Source organism: Ursus maritimus, unplaced genomic scaffold (assembly GCF_017311325.1).
Source record: "Ursus maritimus isolate PB19 unplaced genomic scaffold, ASM1731132v1 scaffold_19, whole genome shotgun sequence".
NCBI lineage: Eukaryota > Metazoa > Chordata > Mammalia > Carnivora > Ursidae > Ursus > Ursus maritimus.
In genome coordinates this window covers 24,308,058-24,317,523 of record NW_024424341.1, presented here as the reverse complement: position 1 = coordinate 24,317,523, position 9,466 = coordinate 24,308,058, and positions in this window count along the sequence as shown.

Here is a 9,466-nt window from a genome sequence, read left to right as displayed (position 1 = left end):
ATTTTAAATAAGACGGTGTGACTCTGCTCTTGTGTAATTCCCATCACTTGCCATCTCCTGCCTGGTCCCACCCACACTGGGCCCTGCCTTGACTTCAAATGTTGGTGTTTTGTTCATCATGGATCTTTTTGCCTTAATCTTGATTTAAAAAAAAAATCCATTAAAATGGCATTTATCTTGCTTACTGTGGCTTTTGACGCTCCCTTAAATTTTGCATTTGCCTTACCCTAGTACCAGCCCTCAACATCCTAAGAACCTATTTAAAATCTTCCTGGCTACTCTCCTCCAGCCCATCAAAAGAAATCCCCCCACATACTTTGATGAGGAGGAGGCATTTTTTCATATATAAACATAAAAAGCTTACTGGCAACACTAATAAAAGCCAAAGGAGGGTTTTGCGTAATCTCCTGACACAGTTCGTTGAGCAGTATTATAAACAGGAGTTCTAACAGACTTCTAGATCCCAGAGTAAAAATTCATCAACAAAAATGATCTTACATTTCTTCACTGAACATAAGACTAAGAACTAAGGCTGAAAAATACAAGAATCTGAGCGTATGTTGTTACATGGGTTATAATGCACTTTAATGGATTATGTATTCATGATTTCAGTTCGATGGAATCATTAAATCTCAGGTCCGATACTTCATGGTGAGGTGTGGTCAGCATGGGTGCCATTCATCAAATAATGAATCCCTTTTACTTAATCCCATTGCATGTCAGTAGAGGCAGCATGGAATAACAGTGAGAACTCTAGATTGTAAATCACAGTTAAGATATGTATTACCCAGGGGCTCCTGGGTGGCACAGCGGTTAAGCGTCTGCCTTCGGCTCAGGGCGTGATCCTGGCGTTATGGGATCGAGCCCCACATCAGGCTCTTCTGCTATGAGCCTGCTTCTTCCTCTCCCACTCCCCCTGCTTGTGTTCCCTCTCTCGCTGGCTGTCTCTATCTCTGTCAAATAAATAAATAAAATCTTTAAAAAAAAAAAGATATGCATTACCCACAACAATTTGAGCAAGTCATAAAATGTCCCTGGGTCTCACGTTCCTCATCTGTAAAAGGAGGCTACAAATTTAGCTTAAATACCATGTCATTAAAAAAAAAAAAAACTTAATTGTTTGCTTTTTTTTAAAGATTTTTTTTATATTTGAGAGAGAGAGAGAGAGAGAGTGTGTGCTCCCGTGAGCGAGCATAGGCAGGGGGAGGGGCAAAGGAAGAGGGAGAAGCAGACTCCCTGCTGAGAAAGGAGCCAGATTCTGGCGGGGCTCCATCCCAGGACCTTGGGATCATGACCTGCAGACGCTTAACCCACTGAGCCACCTAGGCACCCCGCTTGCTTCTTTATTTATGCTAAATAATTACAGGTTCTCTTGATTATCCCTGGTGTCTAAAATTATAAAAGCTAATTTTGAAAAATAAAGACGTTTTTCCAAATAACATTTTGAAAAGGGAGACAGGAATAAGTATAGCCAAATTTTGCTTTAAAGAATAATGATTACAAAACTTTCTGGAGTCCAACAAATTGGTGTGCATATACCAAATGGGAGAGGCAGTGACCACTTCTAATCTGTAACCTAACAGAGTTCAGAATAGACGTTCTGAGGGGCACCTGGCCAGCTCAGTTGGCAGAGCATGTGACTCTTGATCTCAGTGTCATGAATTCAAGCCCCACATTGGGTGTAGAGATCACTTAAAAAAAAAAAGTTCAGAATAGGTGTTCTGGGCTAAAACATCAGTGAGCTGGGTTGATTAAAAAAAAAAAAAGAAGAAAGAAAGAAAGAAAGAAAGAAAGAAAGAAAGAAAGAAAGGAAGGAAGGGAGGAAGGAAGGAAGAAAGAGAAAATGGGCTTAACATCTCAGCTAAAGCTCCAGCAGGTGGAGGAGGAACACTGCACTTGACAATGGTTGACTGCCATTTTTCAGGGGTGGAAACATCACATTCCCACCAGGATTTAATGAAGAATCCAGGTTCTATTACTAATTTCCTCCCCAAGTCTAATCTTATTGGGATTACAATTCATGATTCTGACTATATAGCACTTGGAAGTTTAGAATTATTCTTTAATTATTTTAGCAGACCATCCTCTTTGCTTCTCATTTTCAGTTCCAGCTGTTCTTTCCCACCTTCTAGCCAGGTGAGTCTCTTAGGACCTTTTCCAAGAACCCAATAAAGAGACACTAATACCTTAGAAAGAACAGGAACAAAACTCCTATGAAGTCCCCTGTAGAGTCTGTCTCTTTTTAATTTTGTAACAGTTTTGTTGAGATATAATTCGCATACCATACAATCCACACATTTAAAGTGTACAATTCAATGGCTCTGAGTATATTCACAGAATTGTGCAAACATCACCACAATTAATTTTAGAACATTTTCATCACCCCGAAAAGAAACCTTATGCCCAGTAACAGTTACCTCTCATTCTCCCATACCCCCAGCCTGGCAACCACTAATTCACTCTCCATCTCTATAGATTTGCCTATTGTGGACATTTCATATACATGAATCATTATGTGGTCTTTTGTGAGGAGCTTCCTTCACTTAGCCTGACGTTTTCAAGGTTCATCCATGCTGTAGCATTGATCTGTACTTCACTCCTTTTTACGGTTGAATAATACTCCACCGTGTGGATATACATTAATTTATCCGTGCATCAGATGATGACCATTGGGTTCTTTCCACTGTTTGGCTATTGTGAATCATGCTGCAGTGAAAACAGTGTAGTTTTCGTTGGATATATGTTTTCAATTCTCTTGGGTATATATCTAGAAATGGAATTGCTGGGTCCTATGCACCTTTATAGTTTTCAATGGAATAATGAGACGATGATCCATTTATTCCTGCATAGAAAACTACCCCAAAGTTTCAGGGCTTCACATAATAGTAATTATTTATTATCTCTCACAGCTGCTGTGGGTCCGGAATTTGGGAGTAACTTGAATAGGAGGATCTGGGTCCAGGTCTTTCACGAGGTTGCAGGCAGATGCTGGTCAATGTGGAAGTCGTCTGAAGGCTTGGCCGGAACTGGGGGAGCCATTTCTAGGATGGCTCGCTCCCAGCTGGCAAGGTAGTGCTGTTAATTGGCTGGGGCCTCAGTCCCTCTCCACATGGGCTCCCCCACAGGAATGCCCGAGTGTCCTCAAAGTAGCGGTTTTCCTCTAAAACCAACTAACCAAGAGGCCAAGGTGGACACTGCATTATCTTTGATGACTTAACCTCAGAAGTCCGACACTGTCGCTTTTACAAAATGCTATTGTTCACACAGGCCAGCCCTGATTCCTGCGGGAGGGGATCGACAAGGGGAAAGAGGGGAAGACACCCGGGCAGGCAGGTGGGAGATACCTTGGAGGCTGGCTACTGCAAACAGGGTTGACTTCACAGCTCTGTCCTCCGTTGTTCCTGCAGAGAGGATCCAAAGGGACAGATCCCAAGCAAGAGGTCAAAAAATACGGGTCATAGTCTGGAGAATTATGACGGCACCGCGTTTCACTCCCTCCAGTGGGTGGATTTAACGACCTGCGGGTGGAGCTGCCTGAGTCTTCCGCGGGGCAGTTTGAGGAGAAGGAGAATCTAAGCGCACTGTGTGATAGAAAGATCAAGAACTCCAAGCCTGCCTGCTGTCCTTGGACTATTGCCCCTGGTATTCACCTCTGGAAGGGCCAACCCTTTGTCTCCCTATCTGCATCAGCAAAATCTTCCTGGAATGTCATTTGGGTTATTTGATCCAGTAGTCAAATCCACGTTCTCGCCTGGCAAATCAGCAAGTACTTATTAAGCATCTACTGTGTACCAAAACCAAATCCTAGGATCATTTGAGACTAGTGTAGATGGTTATGCCAAAAATGGCCAGGCATGACCAAAATAGATTGTTGTCAAACCCACCTGTCTAGAGGCTTCAAAGGCAAGAACTGAAAAGGACTTTTTTTTTTTTTTGAACTAGCATTTAGAGAAGTTCTGCCCAAAGAATGCTTTCAGACTGAGTTTCATTGAGAAAACTCCCTAGGACATGAAACACAAAGAAAGATCAAAGAACCATTCTAGAGAATTTTAGTCACTGGACAACAAAACGTAATGTTTATCCTGGATTAGATCCTAGATGGGGGGAAAAACGGCTGGAAAATACGTTATTGGAAATTGGTGAAATTGGAATACAAACTGTAGGTTAGATAATAGTATTGAATCAATACTATGTTATTGTTTCTGAATTTTATAATTATATTGTGGTTATGCAACAAAACATATTTGTTCTTAGGAAATACACATTGAAGTATTAGGGGGTAAATGTGTCTACAACTTAGTTTCGAATGGTTCAGAAAAAAATTCTGCATATACCTATGTGTGTACACACACACACATATAGAAAGAGACAGCGAGCAAACATAGCAAAATGTGAAAATTGAATCTAGGTGAAGGGTATAAAGGAATTCTTTATATGTATACTATATTTGCAGCTTTTCTGTGAAACTGCAATCGAAATTATTTCAAAATAAACAGGTTTTTAAGAGAAAAGGAAACTCCCAAGAGTCTTCTGTAAAGGACAGGATAGACCGCGGTGTCATTGCTCCTTCACGGAATGGTGTATCGAAGGGGTCAAGGTCAGCCAGGTGCTGATTACCCACATGACCAAGCCAATGCTGTGTGCCGGGTGCTGGAGGTGACAACTGTCTCAGCTGACAACATCTCCTGGCAGTTACTAAAAAGTCCAGGGGCGCCTGGCTGGCTTAGTTTGTGGAACATTCAACTCTTGATCTCAGGGTTATGAGTTCAAGCCCCAAACTGGGTGGAGAGATTACTTAAAAATAAAATCTTAAGGAAAAAAAAAAAACAAAAACCACTCCAGCCAAAGTTCAGTTGGGCTCTGGGCTGGAAGGCAGAAACCGCTCCTGTTTCCTCCACATCAGGGGCAGCGTGGCCAGAAAACCATGGCACAGAAGCCCCCCGTTTCCAAGAACATCTCAGAGCCACAAAGTTAGCCAAATGTCTTTGCACTGGCCCAGAGTGAGAAACTCCTCCACACAGCACAGCTCAGGCTCCGATGTCAAGGTCCATGATGTGATCCCTAGTCCTATAGATGAGTAGGAGGCAGCTGGGAGCTCCACTGACTTAGAAGAAACGGAGCCAGTCAAGGCCCAGAGGATGCCCAAGTTAAAAACATAGGCCCTTTGGCCTTCAGAGTTCACTAAATATGAACACATGAACTCTATAAATTAGTTTCAATGCCAGCCAAACCTGGGTATCACCATCTGGCTGCCAGAGCCAACTGACTGACTTCCAATTAGCAGTGAGAGCAAGTGGAAAGGCCACCAGCCCCAGGGGCTTCAAAGAGGAGGAGGTCGGGGAGATCCCTGACAAGAGAATCAATCACAGAGCCCTGATGAGAGTGACAGGAGAAGAAGGTCTTTCTAGTTCCCATGAAAGTAGTTACCAGACTGTGATGGCTCCAGGCAAGCCCACAGCCCAGCCACCACCTGCTGGGGACAAAGACCTTTCTCCTCCAGCTCAGACTCTCTGATGTGTGTGTGGGAAAGACCAGCCTCCCACTGTCTGCCATTCACAGAGGATGTTCTTGGCTTTCCGATTACCTGAGACCAGCCAGGCAAATGAATCACAGGCCCAGCACACAGCACATTCTCATGAATAGCACTTTCATAGCACTTACCAAGGGCCAGGCACTGTCCTAGGTGCTTCACGGATAACTCATGTGACATCCCCACCCCCAGGAACCTTATGAGGGTAGTACTCCTATTATCCCCATTTGGCAGGTGGGGAAACTGAGGCAAGAGAGATAAAGAAACATGCCCAAAGTCACTGACCTAGTAAACAATGAAGCCGGAATTTGAACCCTGGCTGACACCTGTGCTTCTAACCACTTTCTATGCGAGGCCTCCTAGCATGCTTTATGTGCTCCTTCTGAAAACCCATAATTGAGGAAATAAACACTCACATTTCAAAAACCATATATAGACAGGACGAGATGGATAAGGGGGTCTGCAGGGCACGTGGATGGACAATAGGAAAATGGAACGGGTCTCACTGCTACCTAGTGTACTTATAATCTGTACCATATTGTCCATCCATTCATTCATCCTCTCACGTTTAGAATTGAGGGCCTACTCGGGGTTAGAACGGGAGGAAACAAGACGAGCACAACTTAGATAATGAACTGAAACCGAACACACAAACAGTGAAAGAGTCTGAGAAGGAGGATCTGGGGCCGACTGAGTCATGCTGACGTCTGGAGCAGGGTGGAGGGGCACAGCTCCCAGAAGCATTCCCTGGCCACACACCCCCCACCACAGGTTGGGGGTCCTCCTGCACCCGACACACAACAATCTTACTGTAGCATTTTCCACGCTGGGGCGCAGTTTCCTAGTTGCTTCTCTGCCTGCTATTAATTTCTGTATCCCCAGTGCTGGGCACCGACTAGTCACTCAGTGTTTGTTGAATGACTCTCTGAGGGAAAAGGCCCTGAGGGAAGAGAGCTCAGAGGCACTACGGGAAATAAGCAGCAGGCTCACCTCAGCAGGGCGGGCTAGGGCAGGGTTTCTCAAACTAGAGGAAACAGGAGAAGCACAGAGGGATCTGTGAAAATGCAAATCCTGATTCAGTAGGCGTGGGGTGTGGCCTGGCTTTTTATTCCCAGCAAGCTAGCTGGTGATGCCCTTACTCCTGCCCCCTGGAACCTACTTGGAATGCCAAGGCCCCTGATGATCCCTGGCCCTTCTCAGCCCCAAAGGAGCCTCATTCCATGCTAGGGTCCCCTTCCTCTGCTCCTGTGCTCCCTCTGCTGCCCCTCACACAGCCTTAGCCACTGATCCCAATTGTCTTCCAGCCCAGATCTAGGTCTGAAGACCATCTATCCAAATCCCAGCAGTTCCCACAGTGTGGTCCACGGGTCCCAGGGTGGGCCCAGTGAGGGGGCTCCTACGGTCAAGGATATCTCCCAAATCTCCTCCCCTAGGCCATCACAAGATCACTGCTCACCTTGGCCGCCTTGAGGCTCCCTGCAGTCCTGCGATGACAAAGGTTTGTTCAGGAGTTGAGGGGATGGCTGAGATGGGAGAGAGACTTAATGCCCCATAACCCTCCTCAGCACCACCCCTGCCTATCAAACCCGTAAACAGCGTGTCCCATCCACCCAGATTACCATCCTTAGGAGCAGCACACAGACATACGGAAATTCTAGAACTACCACAGGGAAAAGGCAATGTTTGTCTTTTTGGGTGGGGGGAGGTACCCTTTCCTTGTCAGTGATGCTCTTTTTTTTTTTGAAATCTTCAGGACCCTGGTCTCTTACCCCTCCGTCTTCTAAAAGAGGCTGATGCCATCATATATGCTGAACCGTACTTGATCACTAAGACTAAACCACATCACTTCTGAAGGCTTATTGTTCTTGCTTTGCTCCTCTACCCTCAGCCCACATCCATTTTCTAACCCTCTCTGTTCCTGAGATGCTGGCCCCTCAGGCCCCCTCACCCTCTGGCTTCGGGGGCAGGAGGTGGGGGAGTGCCTGCCAGCGGGGGGCACTGCGGAGAGAGCTGAGGGCAGGAGAGGAACACATCACTGGCCAGTGGCTGCGTCTCCACAGCCTCAACCCCCCACAGGTCATTTTTACCAGGCTCCCTTTGGCTCTTTCACCTTGGGGTGCTACCAACTGCCTGCCACCACACATCCCGGGGCATCCTCTCGGCTCCCTGCTGGCTCCTTCCATCCTGTCCACTTCACTGTCAATAGTCCTGTCACTAACTGTCTTCTGTTATTTTAATTTTCAGTTAAACCATTTTGAGTCTGCCTTCTGTTTTCCTGCTAGAATTCTTTTTTTTTTTTTTTAAAGATTTTATTTATTTATTTGACAGAGAGAGACAGCCAGCGAGAGAGGGAACGCAAGCAGGGGGAGTGGGAGAGGAAGAAGCAGGCTCCCAGTGGAGAAGCCCGATATGGGGCTCGATCCCAGAACGCGGGGATCATGCCCTGAGCCAAAGGCAGACACTTAACGACCGTGCCACCCAGGCGCCCCCCTGCTAGGATTCTGACTGATACAGAAAGTTGTATTTTTACTGAGTACAGGGTCCCAATTTGGTTTAAGCCAAAGCAATGAAGCTCTAACCATAGAACTGGGGGCTAGAGGGAGTCCAGAGAGAGAAGGTATTTTTGAGGGGGGAAGGGTGCCAGTGTTTCCCAGTGCTTTGAAATCCAACAACATCAAGTCCTGCCTGGGAGTTCGCTTCTCATTTTAGTCTCTTCAGCCATCAGGAACTGAGCAGCTGCTGTGTTCCCGACCTGGTGCTCAGGATTGTGGGAATCAAGGACGACAGAGACCAGGCCCCATGTCCCAGAACCTCACGCTCAGGGACACTCGGGCCGGGGCAGGATGAAAGGCCTGGAATGGAATTGAATGTGACAGACAGCCAAGCAGAGCAAAGCCGTGGAGATAAGGGCCTAATCAGAGTTCAGACAGAGAACAGAGGCAGAACGGCAGGCGGAGGCTTTGTTCCAACGCTGGGGACCTGGGAGGACCCCGCAGGGTGGGGGAGAAGGTCACATGGGACCTTGGAGCAGTGCAAAGCAGCCCATCAGCAGCCTCAGCCCAGAAGCCAGAGCAGGCCCCTTTCTGCAGCCTCCTTGGGGGCCCAAGCGATTTTATTTTCTCCTCCTCCAGGTTCTCACTGCACATCGACCTGACTCCAGCAGCTCTCACTGATCGGACACTTGCCCTACGCACGGGCTCCTTCAATCCTCCCCACCACCCTGTGGGTGGGCGTTCTTCAGCCCTTTTTATAGCTAAGGAAATTGAGGCTCAGTCCAAGTGCCTGGCCCACAAATTTATAAATAGACACTGAAGGAACCAGAATTTGAATCCAGACTGCCTGGCTCTGAAATGCATGCTCTCAAGCGCTGATTTATCCGCTGTGATTTCTAACTCTTGTAGTGTCGGCAGCATCTACAACGGGCCAAGGGTGGTGCTGAGCACTTTGGATGGAGTCTTCACAGCACCCCCCTGAGGTAGGTCCTAGTATTAACCCCTACTTTCCAGAAGACGACACTGCCCCACCAAGAGGGTGACATCACTCTCTCCAGGGCCCACAGCCAGGTCATGGTGCAGCCAGGGTGTGAACCCAGGAGACCAAGTCCAAGTTCATGCCCCCAGCCACCACACTCCTTCAGGGCAGAGCCTAAATTTTTTTTTTAACAGACCTTATTTTGTAGAATGGTTTTAGATTTACAGAAAAATTATGAAGATAATTTGGAGAATTTCCTAAATACTGTGGCTAGGACTTTTCAATACCACGCTGAATAAAAGTGGTGAGAGTGAGCATCCTTGTCCTGTTCCTGATCCTAGAGGGAAAGCTCTCAGCTTTCCCTGTTGAGTATGATGCTAGCTGTCGGCTTGCCACGGATAGCCTTTATTTTTTTAAGTTTATGTTTTTTAAAAGATTATTTATTTATTTATTTATTTATTTGAG